We start from the raw sequence: 20,999 nt of genomic DNA, 5'->3' as shown, positions 1-20,999 counted from the left end.
ACCCAAGTACCCAGGAGACATAGAAGACAGGTGATTTAAAGTAACTCTGTTACCATTAAAAAAAATGCCTCATTGCAAAGAACAATGTTAAATACTTGCCTCATTACCTGGGCCTCCAATCTTCTCTCTCTTGGAAATATACAGCAGCTGAAGAATCTTTAGTGACTGACACACTACTGGGAGTCTTGGATGCCTGGTCACCTGCTGTGGGCTGCGGTACACTTTTATGTCCTGTATTAGTGTGGGGGCTAGCGGATGAAACCACAGAGGGGGACCAGAAACTGCATATGAATATTCAAATCAAACTGAATTCTTGAAAATAGGTTTTATAGTTTTTAAAAAAATGCACTTTATTCTGTAATAGATTTTGTGATTGTTAACAATTGCCTTGCCTCGATCCCCAGCAGGATGCATCAGCAAGATTTGCTTTAAGTTTTTTTTCTTTTTCCTTATTGAGAAAAAAATTTGAAAATGCTAGTTACCTGGCTTCAAGCTGATCCAATAGAGTCAATATTTTCTGAATAAAAAAAACAGGGATGGGTTTGTTGATTAGGGGTTCTGATTTAATTATGTTTCTGTTACTTGGACAGAAGTCAGAGACTGACAGACATGAAGGTGGTCAGAAACAGCAACCTACATATTTTTCCCAGTGAAGTTTTATTTTAAAATGAAACATAGCATTGCAGTTAATAATGTATGCAGAGAACCTATGGAGAGTCATTACACTCTCATAAATGTTCCCTGGAAGAATTCTATTCTGAATATCTAAAAGGGGATCAAGAGGCACATGAGATTTTCATTTATTAACTAAACAGATAACACATTATATTACATCTTTAAAAAAAACAATAATTACAAATGAAAACATTTTGAGGCAAATCCTGCTGATATACTTTACCAGGAAAAGCACCCAACAGAGATTAACAATGAAGTAAAATTCAATGTACAACTCGATTCAATTACAATGTAAACCACAAAATGACCACATTTTTTAATAATAAAAGATTGTATAACAACATCTCTGCTGATATACTTGCACCAGGGAACTGACCTAGTGGAGATTATACATTAATGTCAGTGAGGTGAAATTAAACATTTCTTATATCACTCTAGTACTGTATTGGGGGTGATGTTTGTGTTTGGGTTCTTGAGTCTGTACACTATGAGGGGATTAATATTCAAATCAAACAGAATTTATTAAAATAGGTTTAAATTGTTCTGTCTTTAACAATGAATGCACTTTATTATGTAATAGATTTTGTAATTGTTAATAATTTCCTTGCCTTGATCCAAAGCAGGATGCATCAGCGAGATTTGCTTAAAATTTTTTTTTTTGCTTTCTGAGAAAAATTTGGGGCCATCATCACTTTCTTCTCCTTCTGAAAATGTTACCTGCCTGGCTCCAAGATGATACAATATATATGATATAAAAAAAAAACAGGAGCAGGTTTGTTTCCGTATATACTCGAGTATAAGTCGATCCGAGTATAAGTCGAGGCCCCTAATTTACCACAAAAAACTGGGAAAAACTTATTGACCCGAGTATAAGACGAGGGTGAGAAATGCAGAGGGTCAACAATGCCCATCTGCAGCTGCATGCCTCCCTGTGTCCTGTGTCCTGTACATGTGTATGTGTCCTGTGCATGTGTGCTGTACATGTGCATGTGTCCTGTGCATGTGTCCTGTACATGTGTCCTGTACATGTGCATGTGTTCTGTGTCCTGTACATGTGTATGTGTCCTGTGCATGTGTCCTGTACATGTGTATGTGTCCTGTGCATGCGTCCTTTACATTTGTCCTGTACATGTGTATGTGTCCCTGTGTGCTGTACATGTGTCCTGTACGTGTGTATGTGTCCCTGTGTCCTGTACATGTGTCCTGTTCATGTGTCCTGTACATGTGTATGTGTCCCTGTGTCCTGTGCATGTGTCCTGTGCATGTGTCCTGTGTGCATGTGTCCTGTGTCCCTGTGCAGCCTACCTGTGTCCTGTGCAGCCTCCCTGTGGCAATCTCCGATCAGCGTGTGATAATACATTTCGGCGGCCATTCCACTGTTCAAAAGCCACGCCTCCTCCTCGCCTGTGATAAGCTGACCACTGTTCTGCCTATCATGGACATTCTCTCATTCTCATACCACGGACGAGGATGAGAGAATGCTCATGATAGGCTGTACACTGACAGCTGTTCAGCCTATCACAGCAGGAGGCGTGGCTTTTGAAAGCTGGAATAGCCTCCGAACTAATTATCACACGCCGGCCGCCATCTGCCTGCATGACATGCTGATCATGTAGACAGACGGCGGTGACTCGAGTATAAGTCGAGGGGGGCACTTTCAGCCCAAAAAAAGGGCTGAAAAATTTGACTTATACTCGAGTATATACGGTAATTGTTTATTTATTTTCATTATGGAAAATACAGAAGGATATGCTGGATCATGCAGGTAGGCAGAACCAATCCAAAGTTGCTTCCACTGAGTCTATCACTGGAACTCTGACCACTAAGCTCCATATTTACCAAAAATGTCCCTTTTGGTTAACTGTCCTTAGTTTTCACTAGGTGTATAGGTTGCTGTCAGGACCAAAAGTGTTGCAGATGCTTTATACATTTGGTACATTACATTAACAAGAAGGATTAATGCCACAAAAGTGCAGCAACTTTTATTGAGTTCCCCAGAGTGTTTTTTTCCACTCCGGATGCAAAATGTGGCATAGTGAAGCAGTGGGAAGGGCAGATCCCTACTCCCTCCTCAATACCCAACTCCATATCCCCCCACTTTTTTCCTCTTTTCTTTCTTTTTCTCTATCATTAATACTTAAACTCCAAAAATTAAAACAAATGGGCTCAGGGAAGCGAAGGTCACAATTTTCAAAGTTAACATTGAGTTTGCCGTGACAAGTTCAGTTAATTATTTCACATCAAATGTATTGTGCATTTGTAAGCTTTGTAGCTCTTATTTCTTTATGTTATTGTTTTGTATGTTTGCTTGCTTCAATGGGTACCCCATGTTACCATGTAAGCCTACTGTCTTTGTACGATTGTTTTCCTAAATAAAGAATTCATAATAAATAAAACAAGTGCAAAATACATCAACAGATTTTTCACCATTGCCAGAAGTCTGCAAAGCAAAATAGATGAGTTGAAAGCTTTGATAGAATTGGTATTGCTGAATCTTAACTTCATTCCTCACATGACTGGGTTATTACAATTTCTAGCTATGCTCTCTTTTGAGACAGGATAAAAATTAAAATTTGGCAGCATCTGTCTCTATGTGAGAAATGTTTAAAAGGTGAGCATGCAACATGACCTTGTTGATGGAAAGTGTGAAGGGGCTTTTGAGTGCTTATGTCACAGTTAAATATTGTTTGTTATAGGCCACCCAGTGTAATAAAGAGACTTCACTCCTTGAACAGATAGAAGGGGCAGGGGCAGTAGTAATAATGAACACATTTTAACTATCCTGAAATTGACTGAAGTAATGGCACTTCTGGAACAGTGAAAATACAAAAATTGATAAACAAGATAATTTTCTAGACATGATTAACACATACATTGCTAGTAGTGAAGCTATGCTAGGCCATGTAATGTCAGTGAGAAACTTATTACTGAAGTTCATGTAAAAGAACATCTGAGTAGCATTGACCATAACATGATTTCATTTAATGTTAGCTGTAAACAACAAGCTCATACTGGAAAGAAAAAAAACACACATTTTTAAGAAAGCACATTTTTCAAGGTTGAGACCTGCTCTTCAAGATTTAGGGAATATTGTCATCAAAGCACACAGAACAGAAATGTGAATGTTTCAAATTGACTGAGTGCAAACACACATTCTTTACAAATTCATTTTTAGAGGCTTTTTAATGGCTGGCTCGGTACCACTTAATTAACACATGATCTGTCTCTACTCCCCTGAGAGAACCAGGATTTGTGTGTTTACACACAAAGATCACTGTTCTCACTCTGTCGTGAGAGATCGGGGGTGCCCAGCGGTCATCGCGCCCTCCGGGCACGTGCATCAGCTCCGGGGACATGCTGCGCACGCGTGTGCCTGCTACTGCGTCTTAAAGAGCCGACGTACAGCTACAACGGCTCACCCAGGGGAGCCACCTGCCACAGTTATACTTGCCGCAGTTGGTCCGAAAGCAGTTAAAACTATTACTTATAACAGTGATCATCAATGTTATAAGCAATAATAGTATAAACTATGGTGTCACTATAGTGACACTAACTACTCTGATGACAGTATGTAAAAATAAAATAATAAAAAAAAATTAAAAATATTTACAAAATTGAATTAAAAATTATTTAATTATTAATTTTGTTTACTGTCACCAGTCAGTATCCCTAATAACCACCACAGCAGTCATATGATGCTTTACTGTCGTGGTGACAGTATGTAAAAAAAGAAATATAAAAATAAAAAAAATTACAGTTAATTTCTTCATTTTCTAAAAAAGTGACAAAAAATGTACAACTTTATAAAACTCTCCATGCCTCTTACTAAACACTTTGGACTGTTTACTTTGCAAAAATGAGTAATTTGGGGGTATTTGTATTGTCCTGGTATTTTTACCAAAGAAATGGAGCATACTACATTTTGGCCTAAATTTATGAAGAAAGACTATTTGTTTGCAAACTTTTATAACAGAAATGAATAAAAATGCATTTTTTTGCAAAATGTTTGGTCTTTTTTTGTTTATGTAGCAAAAATTAAAACCCCAATGGTGAATAAATACCACCAGCAATGTATCACAGTGCTGAATAGCAAAATATGCCTCAGTCATGAAGGGGGTAAAACCTTCAGGAGGCCAAATGGTTAAAGGGGGCGTGGTTGGTGGGTGGCAAAAATGCAGCTCAAACACACATTTTTGCCACCACCTCAAGCACATGGCTAAATGAAGCCTAAAAGTTCCATTTCTGTGTTTACAGATGGTACCAAGCTATGTAGTGGATGCCATCCTTACAGGAGGTCTCCAACTTATAAGCAGACCTTAACCCCAAAGCAAAAAATTGAATATTTTTCAGCTTACCAATCATTAGATGTGGTACCTGCATTAGTTTTCTTTTTATAGACTTTTTCCACTGTTTTCACCTGGTGATCTGCCTAATAACACACCTCCTGTATATGAGAGAATGAAGGAGCTCAGAGGCACCTTTCGATAGCAATACTGAATAAATTGTAGCGCTAAAACACACATATATCATATGAACAGAATGTCTCTGTAAACATAAAATTATGTCCCAGTGATGACGTATTGTCAAAGAAAAAGTGGTAATCCGCAGTGAATGGGTGCAAACAGTGTAACAGTTCCTTCTGTTTCCCAAATCTCGGCTCAGATGTCATCAAAATCATAAATAGATGGGGTACGCTTACCGGAACTGTTGGATTCTACTGCCGTTAGAATAGAATCAATCGAGCTGTATGCCACCAAGGGCAGGTGTATGAAGTGGTCGAGGACAGATGGAGCCTCTGCAAAGCCTGGATGTCAGCTCTGGATACACAGGAAAGAAGCCAAAACTGGTTCCAAGGTTGAAGCTGTTTTTCAGATCCCAGAAGTGTGTGGAAAAAAAGAGGGATGCCTCCACATAGTGTAAATCAGGGTAATTTATTACTAAAAAACCGCAGTACATAAATGTGATTACAAATATAAAACAAGCAGTGTACAGGGTATAAAAACCACCCTACGCATTTCAATCAAAAGACCTTCAACAGGGGCAGGGGCCTTTTGATAGCACCATTGTCAGTCTGGGGGGAGGGGACTGTTATGCCCTGTACACATGATCGGATTTTCCAACAACAAAACCGTGGATTTTTTTCCGAAGGACGTTGGCTCAAACTTGACTTGCATACACACAGTCAAACAAATGTTGGCCGAAAACAAGAGAACGCGGTGACGTACAACACGTACGATGAGCCGAGAAAAAGGAATTTCAATAGCCAGTGCAGCTCCTTCTGCTTGATTCCGAGCATGCGTGAACTTTTGTAAGACGGACTTGTGTACACAAGATCGGACTTTCCGACAACAAGTTTTGTTGTCGGAAAATTTGAGAACCTGCTCTCAAACATTTGTGTGCGGAAATTCCTAAAGCAAATGTTCGATGGAGCATACACATGGTCGTACTTTCCGACAACAAACTCACATCGAACATTTCTCAACGGAAAATCCGACCGTGTGTGCAAGGCTTTAGGTGTACAGGAATATTTTGATACACCAACAACTGAAGCCAAACTCCAGCTCAAGCTGCAGTTACGCAAGTAGTTTCAGCAACAGATTTATTCTTTTGCAGTAAAGGTTTAATAGAATAAATAAAAGCTGATCATTGTAAGCATTCCTGTCAGTGGTAAATAGTCGGTCTCAGTACTCTAACTGTTACATTTTCAGGAGAGCTTGTTCTGTTGAAAAACAACTGACTTATAGGCTGAATCACCAGATGAAAATAAAGGAAAGAACCCAGATAGCAAGAATAACTTGCCACAAATTTGTGGCAGAGTTGAATTGTAAGTCTTGTTAAAGGATCACTAAAGATATATATATATTTTTTTAAAATAACAAACATGTTATACTTACCTCCACTGTGCAGCTCGTTTTGCACAGAGTGGCCCTGAACCTGGTCTTCTGGTGTCCCTCGGCGGCTGTCTCAACTCCCCCCACAAGGACTCAACACTTTCATGCGAGCTCCCTCGCATGGTGTTGAGTGCTTATGGGCGCGCTTCCGTGATACAGCTGGTGGCCATAGCCACTCACTGTATCACTCGGCCCCGCCCCCCGGTGCGCCACGTCATTGGATGTGATTGACAGCAGCGCGAGCCAATGGCTGCGCTGCTTTCAATCCATCCACTGTAACCAATCAACAGCCAGGTTGAGTGGTGAAGAGGATGTCGGGGGCAAGCGCAAGACTTTTGAGGGGTCAGGTAAGTAAAACGGGGGGGCTGGGGGGGCCGGTATTGTCAGATGCTTTTAACCTTAATGCAAGTTGTACAGTTGCAGAGCACTTAAAGCACAAGTTCTAGTTGACACTTTTCAGTTTTGTAGCAAATTTGAGTGGCAAATCTCTAGCAAGAGCAAAGTTGAAATGGTGAGTCTACAGCAAGAGCTCTGGAAGTGACAATGACCCCTGTGGTGAGATGACTATTGCACAACATAACTGAGCCAAAACTTTCAGCAGACACGCAGAATGTTTGCAAAGAAAGTTGATCTGGAGTCATGCAATGCAGACTTGTTGCAACAAACTTGTGAAGCCTGGCAAGTCTAGAAATAGTTTAGGAAGTCATTTTCAAACTTGCAGCTCAATCGCTTGCTATCTGGGAAAGCCTAAAAAAGAAAACGAATGCAGCCATCACCTCTACGAATTGGTAAGCTGCAATATAATAAAATCTAAAATAAATATAAAGAGAGAAAGAGATCATTTTGCCACTGTACAAATTATTAGTAAGACTGGAATATGCAGTTCAGTTTTGGGCACCAGTTCACAAAAAAGGATATCGGGGGAACTGGAGAAAGTTCAGAGAAGGGCAACCAAATTGAGAGTCATGGAGGAGCTCAGATATGAGGAAAGATTAGCTGAACTGAACGTATTATCTCTTAAGAAGAGGTGATCGAGCAGGCATATGATCATCATAAACACATTGGAGGTTCAAATTGTGAACTTGGTGCAAAGTTATTTACTTTAAGGTAATTATTAAGAGGTTTAACCTCCACATATGTAAAGGCTTCTTCTCAGTAAAATCTGTGAAAATGTGAAATAGATTTCCTCAAGAAATAGTTCTGACTTGCTTAGTAGATTGTTTAACAGAAGAGATGGATGCATTCCTAAATACACAAAATATAACTGGATATTAACACCTTGCCGAACAACTTGTGACGATATACGTCGGCACAATGGCACAGCTGATTAAATGGGCATACAGGTATGCCCCCTTTAAATCGCGACTTTTGGGGTGCACGCGCCGGCCACGTACTCCGTGCCAGCTGGTCCCGCGGAGTCGATGTCCACCAGGGGCCCGTGATCGTGTCACCTAGTGGCAGAACGGGGAGATACCTATGTAAACAAGGCATTTCCCTGTTCTGCCTAGCAACATGACAGAAATCTACTGCTCCCTGCCATTGGGAGCAGTGATCTCTGTCATGTTCTAGTGAGACAATCCCCCCCACAGTTAGAATCACTTCCTAGGACACACTTAACCCCCAGTGTTTAACCCCTTCCCTGCCAGTGTCATTTTGCACAGTAATCAGTGCATTTTTATAGCACTGATCACTGTATAAATGACAATCGTTCTAAAATAGTGTCAAAAGTGTCTGATGTGTCCGCCATAATGTCCCAGTCACAATAAAAATCACAGATCGCCGACATTACTAATAAAAAAATTAATAATAAAAATGCCATAAATCTATCCCCTATCTTGTAGACGCTATAACTTTTGCGCAAACCAATTAATATACGCTTATTGCGATTTTTTTTAGCTAAAATATGTAGAAGAATATATATCGACCTAAACTAAGAAAGAAATTTGTTTTTTTATATTTTTTATGGATATTTATTATAGCAAAAGGTAAAAAAATATTGCTTTTTTTTCAAAATTGTCGCTCTTTTTTTGTTTATAGCTCAAAAAATAAAAAGCGCAGAGGTGATCAAATACCACCAAAAAAAAGCTCTATTTTTGGGAAAAAAAGGACGTCAATTTTGTTTGGGTGCAACCTCGCACAACCGCCCATTTGGAAGTTAAACCACCACAGTGCCTTATCGCAAAAAAGTGCTCTGGTCAGGATGGGGGTAAATCCTTCTGGGGCTGAAGTAGTTAGCAGTTACAAATACCAAAGGTTGTTGATCCAGGAAATGTCTTATTTTTTCCCCCTGCTTTTTAGGGTCTCTTTGCCTTCCTCTAAATCAGGGATATGCAATTAGTGGACCTCCAGCTGTTGCAGAACTACAAGTCCCATGAGACATAGCAAAACTCTGACAGCCACAAGCATGACACCCAGGGACAGAGGCATGATGGGACTTGTAGTTTTGCAACAGCGGGAGGTCCGCTAATTGCATATCCTCGGTCTAAATGAACTGTGTGTATAGGATTGTATACATGGAGGATTTGTATATATTTTTTTAATTGGTTAAACTAGATGAGCTTGTGTCTTTTTATCAACCTGATGAATTATGTACCTATGTAAGGTTTTTGGCTATAGTAACAGAATTTTGTAATGAAAGCAATGTGTTCTTTATTTCTTTACTAAAGAATGGGATGGACATTTACAAAAACCATGAGGACCTTTGTAATACAGTATGCAGTCAAATAGGTGTATAGATAAAATAGAAAGCTCTTTTATTTGGAGTTCATAAACAAAACTTAAAACTCTTGCTCTTGAAAAGGTAGTGTTGCAATACACTGCAAGAGCAGCCCTTTTCTCCTCTTAAGCCTAAGCCCGGGTTCACATTATAACGGGCTGCAGATCGCACAGGAGCGCTGTGCATCCCTGTTCCCCGTTTCAGGGATGAATCAGGGCCGATTCTATGCCTGAATTCGGCCCTGAAACGGAGCCAAAGACGCACAGCGTTTTTGTGCAGTGTGCTCCACAGCCGCCCCGGAGATATGTGAACCGGCTCCATAGGGAGCCAGTCACATTCTCCTGTTATGCGAATTAGATGCAGGGAAACGCACATCTAATTCACATAGGTGTGAACCCGGGCTTAAGTTTGCAAAAAGGGATTCAATGGCATGTGTGTGTTATACCACCATTAAAGTACTCTTTAACAAGACTCAGTGCATTTCCTGTTTTCCAATTATCTTTAATAGTAGCCGCAAAAAAAGATGATTAGGAAATTTAAAAGGGAGGGGCGTGGCCGGATCCCAAGCGTGATGGCTGCTTGTTAACACTGCTCTGATCCATGACAGCTAGGGATGAGCCGAACACCCCCCTGTTTGGTTCGCACCAGAACATGCGAACAGGAAAAAAGTTTGTTTGAACACGCGAACACCGTTAAAGTCTATGGGACACGAACATGAATAATCAAAAGTGCTAATTTTAAAGGCTTATATGCAAGTTATTGTCATAAAAAGTGACCCAGGTCCTGCCCCAGGGGACATGGATCAATGCAAAAAAAAGTTTTAAAAACGGACGTTTTTTCAGGAGCAGTGATTTTAATAATGCTTAAAGTCAAACAATAAAAGTGTAATATCCCTTTAAATTTCATAGCTGGGGGGTGTCTATAGTATGCCTGTAAAGGGGCACATGTTTCCTGTGTTTAGAACAGTCTGACAGCAAAATGACATTTCGAAGGAAAAAAGCCATTTAAAACTACTCGCGGCTGTTGCATTGCCGGTCCGACAATACACATAGAAGTTCATTGATAAAAACGGCATGGGAATTCCCCACAGGGGAACCCCGAACCAAAATTAAAAAAAAATGATGTGGGGGTCCCCCTAAATTCCATACCAGACCCTTCAGGTCTGGTACGGATTTTAAGGGGAACCCCGCGCCAAAAAAAAAAAGGCGTGGGGTCCCCCCAAAAATCCATACCAGACCCTTATCCGAGCACGCAATCTGGCAGGCTGCAGGAAAAGAGGGGGGACGAGAGAGCGCCCCCCCCCTCCTGAACCATACCAGGCCACATGCCCTCAACATTGGGAGGGTGCTTTGGGGTAGCCCCCCAAAACACCTTGTCCCCATGTTGATGAGGACAAGGGCCTCATCCCCACAACCCTGGCTGGTGGTTGTGGGGGTCTGCGGGTGGGGGGCTTATCGGAATCTGGAAGCCCCCTTTAACAAGGGGACCCCCAGATCCCGCCCCCCCTGTGTGAAATGGTAAGGGGGTACAAAAGTACCCCTACCATTTCACTAAAAAACTGTCAAAAATGTTAAAAATGACAAGAGACAGTTTTTGAAAATTCCTTTATTTAAATGATTTTTCTTTCTTCTTTCTTCTATCTTTCTTCATCTTCTTCTTCTGGTTCTTCTGGCTCTTCTGGTTCTTCCTCCGGCGTTCTCGTCCAGCATCTCCTCAGCGGCGTCTTCTATCTTCTTCTCCTTGGGCCGCTCCGCACCCATGGCATGGGGAGAGGATCCCGCTCTTCTCTTCATCTTCTTCTCTTCTTCATCTTCTTCTTCATCTTCTTCTTTTCTTCTCTTCTTCTCTTCTTCATTTTCTTCTCCGGGCCGCTCCGCATCCATGCTGGCATGGAGGGAGGCTCCCACTGTGTGACGGCGTCTCGTCGTCTGACGGTTCTTAAATAACGGGGGGCGGGGCCACCCAGTGACTCCGCACCCCCTGACGCACGGTGACTTGACGGAACTTCCCTGTGACATCACGGGGAATGCCACAGGGAAGTCCCGTCATGTCCCGTGCGTCAGAGGGGGCGGGGTCACTGGGTGGCCCCGCCCCCATTATTTAAGAACCGTCAGATGAGGAGATGCCGTCACACAGCGGGAGCCTCCCTCCATGCCAGCATGGATGCGGAGTGGCCCGGAGAAGAAGATGAAAAAGAGAAGAAGAGAAGAAGCGAAGAAAAGAAGAAGATGAAGAAGCATTTAAATAAAGGAATTGTCAAAAACTGTCTCTTGTCATTTTTAACGTTTTTGACAGTTTTTTAGTGAAATGGTAGGGTACCCCCTTACCATTTCACACAGGGGGGCCAGGATCTGGTGGTCCCCTTGTTAAAGGGGGCTTCCAGATTCCGATAAGCCCCCCACCCGCAGACCCCCACAACCACCGGCCAGGGTTGTGGGGATGAGGCCCTTGTCCTCATCAACATGGGGACAAGGTGTTTTGGGGGGCTACCCCAAAGCACCCTCCAAATGTTGAGGGCGTTTGGCCTGGTACAGTTCAGGAGGGGGGGCACTCTCTCGTCTCCCCCTCTTTTCCTGCGGCCTGCCAGGTTGCGTGCTCGGATAAGGGTCTGGTATGGATTTTTGGGGGGACCCCACAACATTTTTTTTTTGGGGGCGCGGGGTTCCCCATAAAATCCATACCAGACCTGCAGGGTCTGGTACGGAATTTAGGGGGAACCCCACATCATTTTTTTTTTAAATTTTGGTTCGGGGTTCCCCTGTGTGGAATTCCCATGCCGTTTTTATCAATGAACTTCTATGTGTATTGTCGGACCGGCAATGCAATAGCCGCGAATAGTTTTAAATGGCTTTTTTCCTTCGAAATGTCATTTTGCTGTCAGACTGTTCTAAACACGGGAAATATGCACCCCTTTATGGGCATACTATAGACACCCCCCAGCTACAAAATTTAAAGGGATATTACACTTTTATTGTTTGACTTTAAGCATTATTAAAATCACTGCTCCTGAAAAAATGGCCGTTTTTAAAACTTTTTTTTGCATTGATCCATGTCCCCTGGGGCAGGACCCAGGTCCCCAAACACTTTTTATGACAATAACTTGCATATAAGCCTTTAAAATTAGCACTTTTGATTTCTCCCATAGACTTCTAAAGGGTGTTCCGCGGCATTCGAATTTGCTGCGAACACCCCAAATTGTTCGCTGTTCGGCGCACTTGCGAACAGCCAATGTTCGAGTCGAACATGAGTTCAACTCGAACTCGAAGCTCATCCCTAATGGCAGCTATCCAGGGCATTTTCAGACAGGTGATAGGGCTCTCATAGTAACAAAACTCACCAACAATGACCAGAAACACCTGCCAGCATCTCCAAGAGGAGAAAGGAGTGATCGGCTCCCCGCAAACTGATGGAATGCTACCCACCGGACAAGCGCCTATCAAAGATGGCGCTGGCGGGACCGCGGCTACCACACGAGGCTGCCAAGCGGAGTTTGCAGGACAGACAGACTCTATTCAACACCGGCCACCTCACCCTACCATATGAACGGCTGCTCAGTCACCTCCACTCCCTCCACGAGCCCAGCCAAATTGAAGCAGCAGCTTTCACAGGATGGGGACACAGTACATGATGTAGGCCTCTCTTTACAGCACCCCCTGGTGGGCACAGTACCACATAACTCCATAGCTGCCTTTCCCACAACAAACCAGCCTGTGCTGGATACCACTCTGGGGCATATGTTAATGACTGTGCAAAGCTACATACACTCTGAGATCTCAAACATGATGCAACATTTCTCCTTTGAAATGTCCCATATGGGAGAAAGAGTGTCAAAATTAGAAACCATAATGGGGGAAGTCACAGCTTCTGTTAATGAATTAGTGGATGCCCACGGAGAGGAAACTGAAGATATTGCATGGATTAAAGCTACAATGGCCAACCTGGAAGATCATTCCAGAAGGAACAGCATTAAAATCAGAGGCATTCCAGAGTCTGTTCAGCAATCCGCTTTAAAAGATTACTGCATATAACTGCTGGCAACCTTCCTACCTGACTCCCCACAGAGTAAGATGATAATAGATCGCATACACCGTCTGCCAAAACCTCCTTATCTGCCAGACACTACCCCAAGGGACACTATTGTCAGCATCCTCTTCTTCCATATGAAGGAAAGATGCATGAGAGCTTCCAGGAATGCTGCAGAAAATCCACAACAATACACCAATTTCTCCTTCTATGATGATTTATCAAAATATACCATGCAACAATGCAAAAATCTTGCAATGATCACGAAACCTCTGCGGAACCATCAGATCCCATACAAATGGGGCCATCCGGTGAAGCTTATCATCAGGAAAGATAATAATTCCTACACCATTAGATCTCTGGAAGAAGGCCTTACACTCCTCCGGCAATGGAATATACTAGAACCACAGGAACAGCGACATCCCCGAGGGAACCGCCAACAATGCAATGACAACTGGGAAGACTTGGATCCTCCAGACAACAATGCCACCTGAATCATATAAGCATTGACAAACTACACATATATTCATGGCGAATGCGCCTACCAAAACCAAAGGAGTACTGATAGCTATCAAAGACATAGTAGCCTTCAAGCTATTGAATCTTCATACAGATACACAAGGAAGATATTTTATACTAGTCTGTGAAATAAATAACACTGTTTACACATTGGTAAACCTCTACGCCCCGAACACGGCCAAATACCATTCCTTAACAAAACATGGAAAAAAGTGACCAAACTAAAACAAGGCAGAGTCATCCTATGTGGTGAACCTCGTTCCAGATGCCACTACAGATGTGAAAGGACCTACACCGAAAAAACCCAGATCATCTATACTTCTAACATTCCTGCATTCAAATGAGCTATACGACATTTGGAGATATCAACATGTCTCAGAGAGGGATTTTACTTTCTTTTCAAAACCGCACTGTATTTACTCCAGAATAGACTTATTCCTGGGAGATAAACAGCTATTACAGGATGCTATCGACTCCGAAATCCACACCACAACATGGTCGGATTATGCACCATCTCAATAACGCTGGGGGAAAAGCAAGAAAGCATGACCTTTACTAATTGGCGCAAAGACCCACACTTAATGTCAATCCCTGACAACAATCTACAGATTCAAAACCAACTGAATGACTTCTTCCACCTAAACGAACGATCAGTCAGCAATCCATTTACAATATGGTCTTCTCACAAAGCCTTTATAAGAGGTGTTCTAATCAAAATCAGTTCATGAGTGAAATGCCAAGACCTTTTAGATACCATAAAGGGACTGGAACTTACGAACAAAAAAGACAGAAAACCATCAACTAGTAACAAACTCCGGCAAGCTAGGAGTGAACTTAGATCCCTCCTCAATGCCAGCCATGCTAAACTACTGCTCAAAATGTGAGCCAACTTTTATGCCCAAGGCAATAGAGCCGGCAAACTAATAGCAGTGCTGATCAAAAAACGCAAAATTAAGCAAAAAATACTATACATTTTATACCCCACCCAGGGCAACACAATGTTTTATCCTCGGGACATTGCCAATGCCTTTAACCACTTCAGCCCCAGGAGATTTTACCCCCTTCCTGACCAGAGAATTTTTTGCGATTCGGCACTGCGTCGCTTTAACTGACAATTGCGCGGACGTGGCTCCCAAACAAAATTTACGTCTTTTTTTTCCCACAAATAGAGATTTCTTTTGGTGGTATTTGATCGCCTCTGCAATTTTTATTTTTTGCGCTATAAACAAAATAAGAGCGACAATTTTGAAAAAAACGCATTATTTTTTACATTTTGCTATAATAAATATCCCTCAAAAATATATAAAAAATGTTTTTCCTCAGTTTAGGCCGATCGTATTCTTCTACATGTTTTTGGTAATAAAAAATCACAATAAGCGTTTATTAATTGGTTTGCGCAAACATTATAGCGTTTACTAAATAGGGGATAGTTTTATGGCATTTTTATTAATATATTTTTTTATTAGTGATGGCAGCAATCAGCGATTTTTATTGTGACTGTGACGTTATGGCGGACATGTTGGACATTTTTGACACATTTTTGGGACCATTGTCATTTATACAGCGATCAGTGCGATTAAAAATGCACTGATTACTGTGTAAATGACACTGGCAGTGAAGGAGTTAACCACTAGGGGGCGGGGAGGGGTTAAGTATGTCCTAGGGGAGTGATTAATAACTGTAGGGGGATGGGCTCTGTGTGTGACGTCACTGATCTCTGCTCCAATGACAGGGAGCAGAGGTCGAGTGACACTTGTCACTAGGCAGAACAGGGAGATGCTGTTTACAACGGCATCTCCCCGTTCGTCCTCTCCGTGAGGCGATTGCGGGTATCCCCGCGGTGATCAAGTCCGCGGGACCCGCGACCCGACTCACTGAGCTCCCGGCCGGTGCGCACGTGCCGCCAGCGGTGCGCGCGCAATGGCACGGGGGATTCAAATGGACGTACAGGTACACCCATTTGCCCAGCCATGCCATTCTGCCGACGTACATAGGTGTGTGCCGGTCAGGAACCGGTTAAAGAGTATTATGAAAAATTATACAATTTAAAGGCTGACCCCTCGGTGAAATAACCCACAGACTTAAACATTGAAAACTTTCTCGCCTCCCTCCACCTGCCTAAACTATCAGACGAACACCTGACAGCTCTTAATGCTCTATTTACTATCAAAGAAATCACTCATGCAATCTCATCACTTCCAAACGGCAAAGCTCCAGGCCCAGATGGCTTCTCTGCCGAGTATTACAAATCATTTTCCAAACTTCTAACTCCTTATTTATGTCACACATTCAATGCTGTTCTGTCCTCGCGCGAATTTCCCTCTGAAATGTTGTCAGCTAATATCATTACTTTACCCAAACCAGGGAAGGAACCGGTTTCACCACAAAACTTTCACCAAGTTTCGCTACTAAACACTGATTCCAAGATAATTGGTGGCCCAGAGACTGGCACCAATCATGCCAAACATTGGAATCACTGTGGGTGTTGTATTCTTTTGTATTGCACAGTGCTGTGGGAGAGTGCCGTGCAACACAAACAATGTCAGGTGGCTGCAGCACTCCTGGCGAGTCCACACAGGTGACAAAGACTCCCCCTCTTGCCCCTTCGCAACCCCCTTAGAATGCCACTGAGGTGAACAAAGCTGTAGTTTGCTGACAATTTAAACTGTATTTTTGTTTGTTTGTAAATGTCAGTTTCCTGTAGCAAGTTGTGTACATCATCAAGATGTGCCACTTTCCAGTCAAGAGTTAAGTTAAAAAAGACACCCCGCATGTTATTTAAAGGAATTTTGCATTTTAAAGTTTTCAGTTTAATTAATTATTTAAATTACTGATCCCCACCAAATAGATTTTTTGGTACATGTTCCCAAAGGAAGTTCCCAGCCTACCATGCCATTTGTTAGACAATCACTTATGCCGCGTACACACAATCGGAATTTTCGTCAGAAAAAACTTAGATGGTTTTTCCAACGGAATTCCGCTCAAGCTTGCCTTGCATACATACGGTCACACAAAAGTTCTCTGAACTTTCGACTGTCAAGAATGCGGTGACATACAACACTAAGACGAGCCGAAAAAATGAAGTTCAATGCTTCCAAGCATGCGTCAAATTGTTTCCGAGCATGCATGATTTTTTGCGCATCCAAATTGCATACAGACGAACGCATTTTCGGATAGGAACTTTCCTGACCGAAAAAAAGAGAACATGCTCTCAATCTTTTGCTGGCTGGAATTCAGTCAGCAAAAGACCGATGAAGTATACACACAGTCGCATTTTCCGACAAAAAAATCTCATCTGAGTTTTGCTGGTGCATTTCCGATCGTGTGTACGCAGCATTAGCCTAGTAAATGGCTGTAACGGAATTGAATTACTAAGACTGAAGAGTGCAAAATCTGGTGCAGCTTTGCATAGAAATCAGTTTCCATTTTTTTTGTTGATGACCACTGGTGTAAGGGTTAAATCTGCTTAGACCTGGACAATCAGTGGAATTCACAATGCACAAAAGAGAGTCGTTCAATGGATGCTTACATTTAATGGTAAGGATCGAACCCTATGTACAAATTATGGACAAAGACTATTTCACAAAGAAAAGAGGGAGGACAGAGTTTATCACATGACACATAATTCCTATATAAACATATAGCATCTCAGATTAAACTAGTATTTTAGCTGACAGTTGATATTATCTAAAAACGTAATTTAAACTATTTAATGTTGATGTTCTGACTTTGTCCGAAGACATCATTTCAAAACCAGTTCTTACCAGACCTTATCTATCCTTTGGTCATCCTGACAAACAAGACCCTAAAAAAAAGATATTCCTCTGTCAGCTATTTTAAAGTTTTAGTCATGTTAACTCTTTCTCATCCTTCATGTTGGTGCACTAATAGATTACATGTATGTTTTTACACTTTGTGAGTTCATCATTTTTGGCATATTTTGGGGGTTTTGTTAAAGCAGCAGCAATGATATATAATTTTTGTTTTTATTTTTTTCTTATAAATTTTTTTCAATGTTATTTTATTCTGGATATTTTTGACAGCACGGAGTGAGGGGAAAATGGTAGCCAATCAGCTTATAACTTTAACTTGTTCAATTAAGCTTTGACAAAAAAAAAACTGAAAGCTGATTGGTTTCTATGCAGAGCTGAACCAGATTTTGCACTCTCTAGTTTTAGTAAATCAACCCCAATGGCTTTTTAACATTCTTCCCATTGACTTAAGTGGGGTTTGGATTCTGCACCAGAACTTCAGTAAAGTTTGCCGCAACCATACTCAGGTATGTATGACTGCATATACCTAAGTATCCACTGCCATACAGGGTTTGAATCTCCGACGGTTCAGCAGTAATCGGCTAATATTCAAACCGTTAATTTGTCAGGCTGAATGTACCAAGTTGAATGATCAATCAACTTGGAAACAACTGGCCTGCCGGATTCTCTTGCGATTATCGCTAACGGGTGCTATAGCCACTAGCAATAATCACGGTCTTCTCCCAGCGGGGGCGGCTTCCCAGACCCCCACCGGGAGAAGACAATTGCTGATTACCCTGCCAACATGTTCTGTGTTGATGGGGGAAATGTACAAATTTCTTTGCACCATGTATGGCAAGCCTAAGACCTGTTTTACTGTGTATTACTGAAAAGAACAATAATGAATTAGTATAACTTAATGCATCAGAAAAATTTTGCAGGTGTATCTTTACCTGCATTGCATTGTTTTGACAACCCATTGAAATAAATGGTCTGTCTTGCATTATCATGCAAAGTAAGTTGTACATTATTGCATTGCAGCCTTAAAAAAAACTGTGATTTCCACATTGTTTCAATCTGGTGTATGAGTGTGTTCCTTCTTCACAAATGTCTATGTAATTCCAGTTTTGGAAACTTAGGAGGGGCGATTCCTTCTCTAGTCATACATTGCTGTCTATGATGCTTGAGAGGGGATATGATTTCAATGTACAAATACCGTACTGGTGACCCCACAATAGGGATAAAGCTTTTTCGTGAAAGGGAACTTAATAAGACACGCGGCCATTCACTAAAATTTGAAGAAAAGGGTTTTAACCTTAAACTGCGTAGAGGGTTCTTTACTGTAAGAGCGGTTAGGATGTGGAATTCTCTTCCACAGGCAGTGGTTTCAGCAGAGAGCATCGATTATTAAATTATAAAAACTATTAGATAGGCACCTGAACGATCACAACATACAGGGATATACAATGTAATACTGACATAAAATCACACACATAGGTTTGACTTGATAAACTTGTGTCTTTTTTCAACCTCGCCTACTATGTAACTATGTCTCACCACTTTCAGTGACATCTGAGCAGGCGGACAAGGAGATGCTGCATTTGTTAAGCAGAGGCTTACGGTGACTTGAGCTAGCTTTCTGCTCTTATGTGAAGTAGCAAGACCTGTGTCTTGGTTTGTGTAATATCTTATAGCATCTATTAAAGGATTCACTTGAATAGAAAAGAGCAACACTACAGCTAAATTATGTTAACTACCATGTCATGCCCTTACCATGTATGGCAAAGATTACGAACTTGTCTTCCATGCTAAACAAGTAATATCTTCCAGCAACAGTTTGTAAAATGACTTGCCACAATGTGTTCATAACAACTGCTGTTAAATTAGTTAAGATATCCAGCCTGCAGCAATTCCCGGAAAATGGTGGCTTTTCTATAAGGCATGCTTTGAAATTATTTTCTGTAACTTCTCCTGTTTCACATTGTATTAGTTGTGCTCTGTGCTGGAATAACAAATTCATCAACTGCCTTCATGTGTTGCCTTTATGGAAAGTTCCAGGGAGTAGAGCAGAGAATTGGGCTTGTAAAGGTCACTGCAGGTTACAGGAGGAGCTTGAGACAATGTTCAGCAGTCAAAATGGATAGGTTTCAAAATCTGAACAAATTTATTTAAAGACGTTAAACTTTATTTATGGTTATCTTATGAGCATAAGAGCATTTTCAGACATTAGAAAGGTTTTGAACTGGAAAAAGATCCTGTGCGTGATTGAAGCTGTTAATAGTCTTTACATGTTTGAGAATAGAAAAATTACTTAAGTGGTTTTGACTATGAACACATTTAACACTATTACAAAGTCCTTTCTATGGTTCAGAACATCAAAGGTTCTGTAATGCAACATTCCCCACTCCGCTTGAGTGCTTTCGTCATATACCGCTTCCTCCCAGTCCGAATATAGATATCAAATACTCCAACCGCTGACAACAATAAACAAGGCAATACTCATTTGGTTGCTGAACATCACCTGTTTTATTTTAGATGACACAAAAATATATACAGCAGGATGACCATACAAACCAGAAACCTAATTAACATGGGCTAGTTATCTAATCATTTACCTAGACTTGGTGACTCAGAGACATGACCTTTCAGGGTAGACTGGCCGTCTCCTAACTCACAACTACAATACACATAAGTATAAACACATCCCCAATGCTTTTCTAGAAGACAAAGGTGTGTTAATGAGCACAATAAACTATTGGATGAAAGACCCAGGCTTTCCAGATCTCATTAATCAGCATTCCTTTCACATACATCTGTCCACTGAGTCCCAAGCTGGCAGAGACCTTCATGGCCTCCTTAATAATGTCCTTTTGCATTACATAACTTAATATCTTCCTAAATGCTTGTAGTTCCCTCAAATGCCAGGGCCCATAGTCGGTAGGCAAGAGGCTAGCATTCAGTCCCCTCCAAAAGCCTCTGTCCTGGGTGAGTCTCACATTTCTCCCCCAGAAGTTGACTAACAAGGTCCCAAACCTCCACTTTGTCTGGACATGCGTTAATTGGGCAGAGTGAACTCACATAGTCTTTCCGCATGATCTCCATTCTTGGCTGCAAGGAATAGTTGACCTCAGTAGGTGTGGGGCAGAGGTCATTGACTCTCTGTCCAACTGCCAGCACTTCAGCTGGGTGGTTTTTAATATTCCGGGGCTCGGTCTGCTGCTAAGCAGAGGGCTGATCACCCCAGCTTACTGAAGCTGTAGAGACACTGTGGGTGTTAGACAGAGGTCAGCAGTGCTCCGCCCTGTTGCCAGTGATTCAGCTTGGAGTAGAAGCTTTACTACATCAGCTTGTCGCTGGAGAGAGGGGCTGACTGCCCTGGCTCTCTGGAACTCCACAGTTGTTGCTGATGCTGGGCAGAGGTTG

The sequence above is a fragment of the Aquarana catesbeiana genome, linkage group LG10, assembly GCF_042186555.1.
Source record: "Aquarana catesbeiana isolate 2022-GZ linkage group LG10, ASM4218655v1, whole genome shotgun sequence".
NCBI classification, from domain to species: domain Eukaryota; kingdom Metazoa; phylum Chordata; class Amphibia; order Anura; family Ranidae; genus Aquarana; species Aquarana catesbeiana.
The sequence above is the reverse complement of the archived record's forward strand: the minus strand, read 5'-3'. Positions refer to the sequence as shown.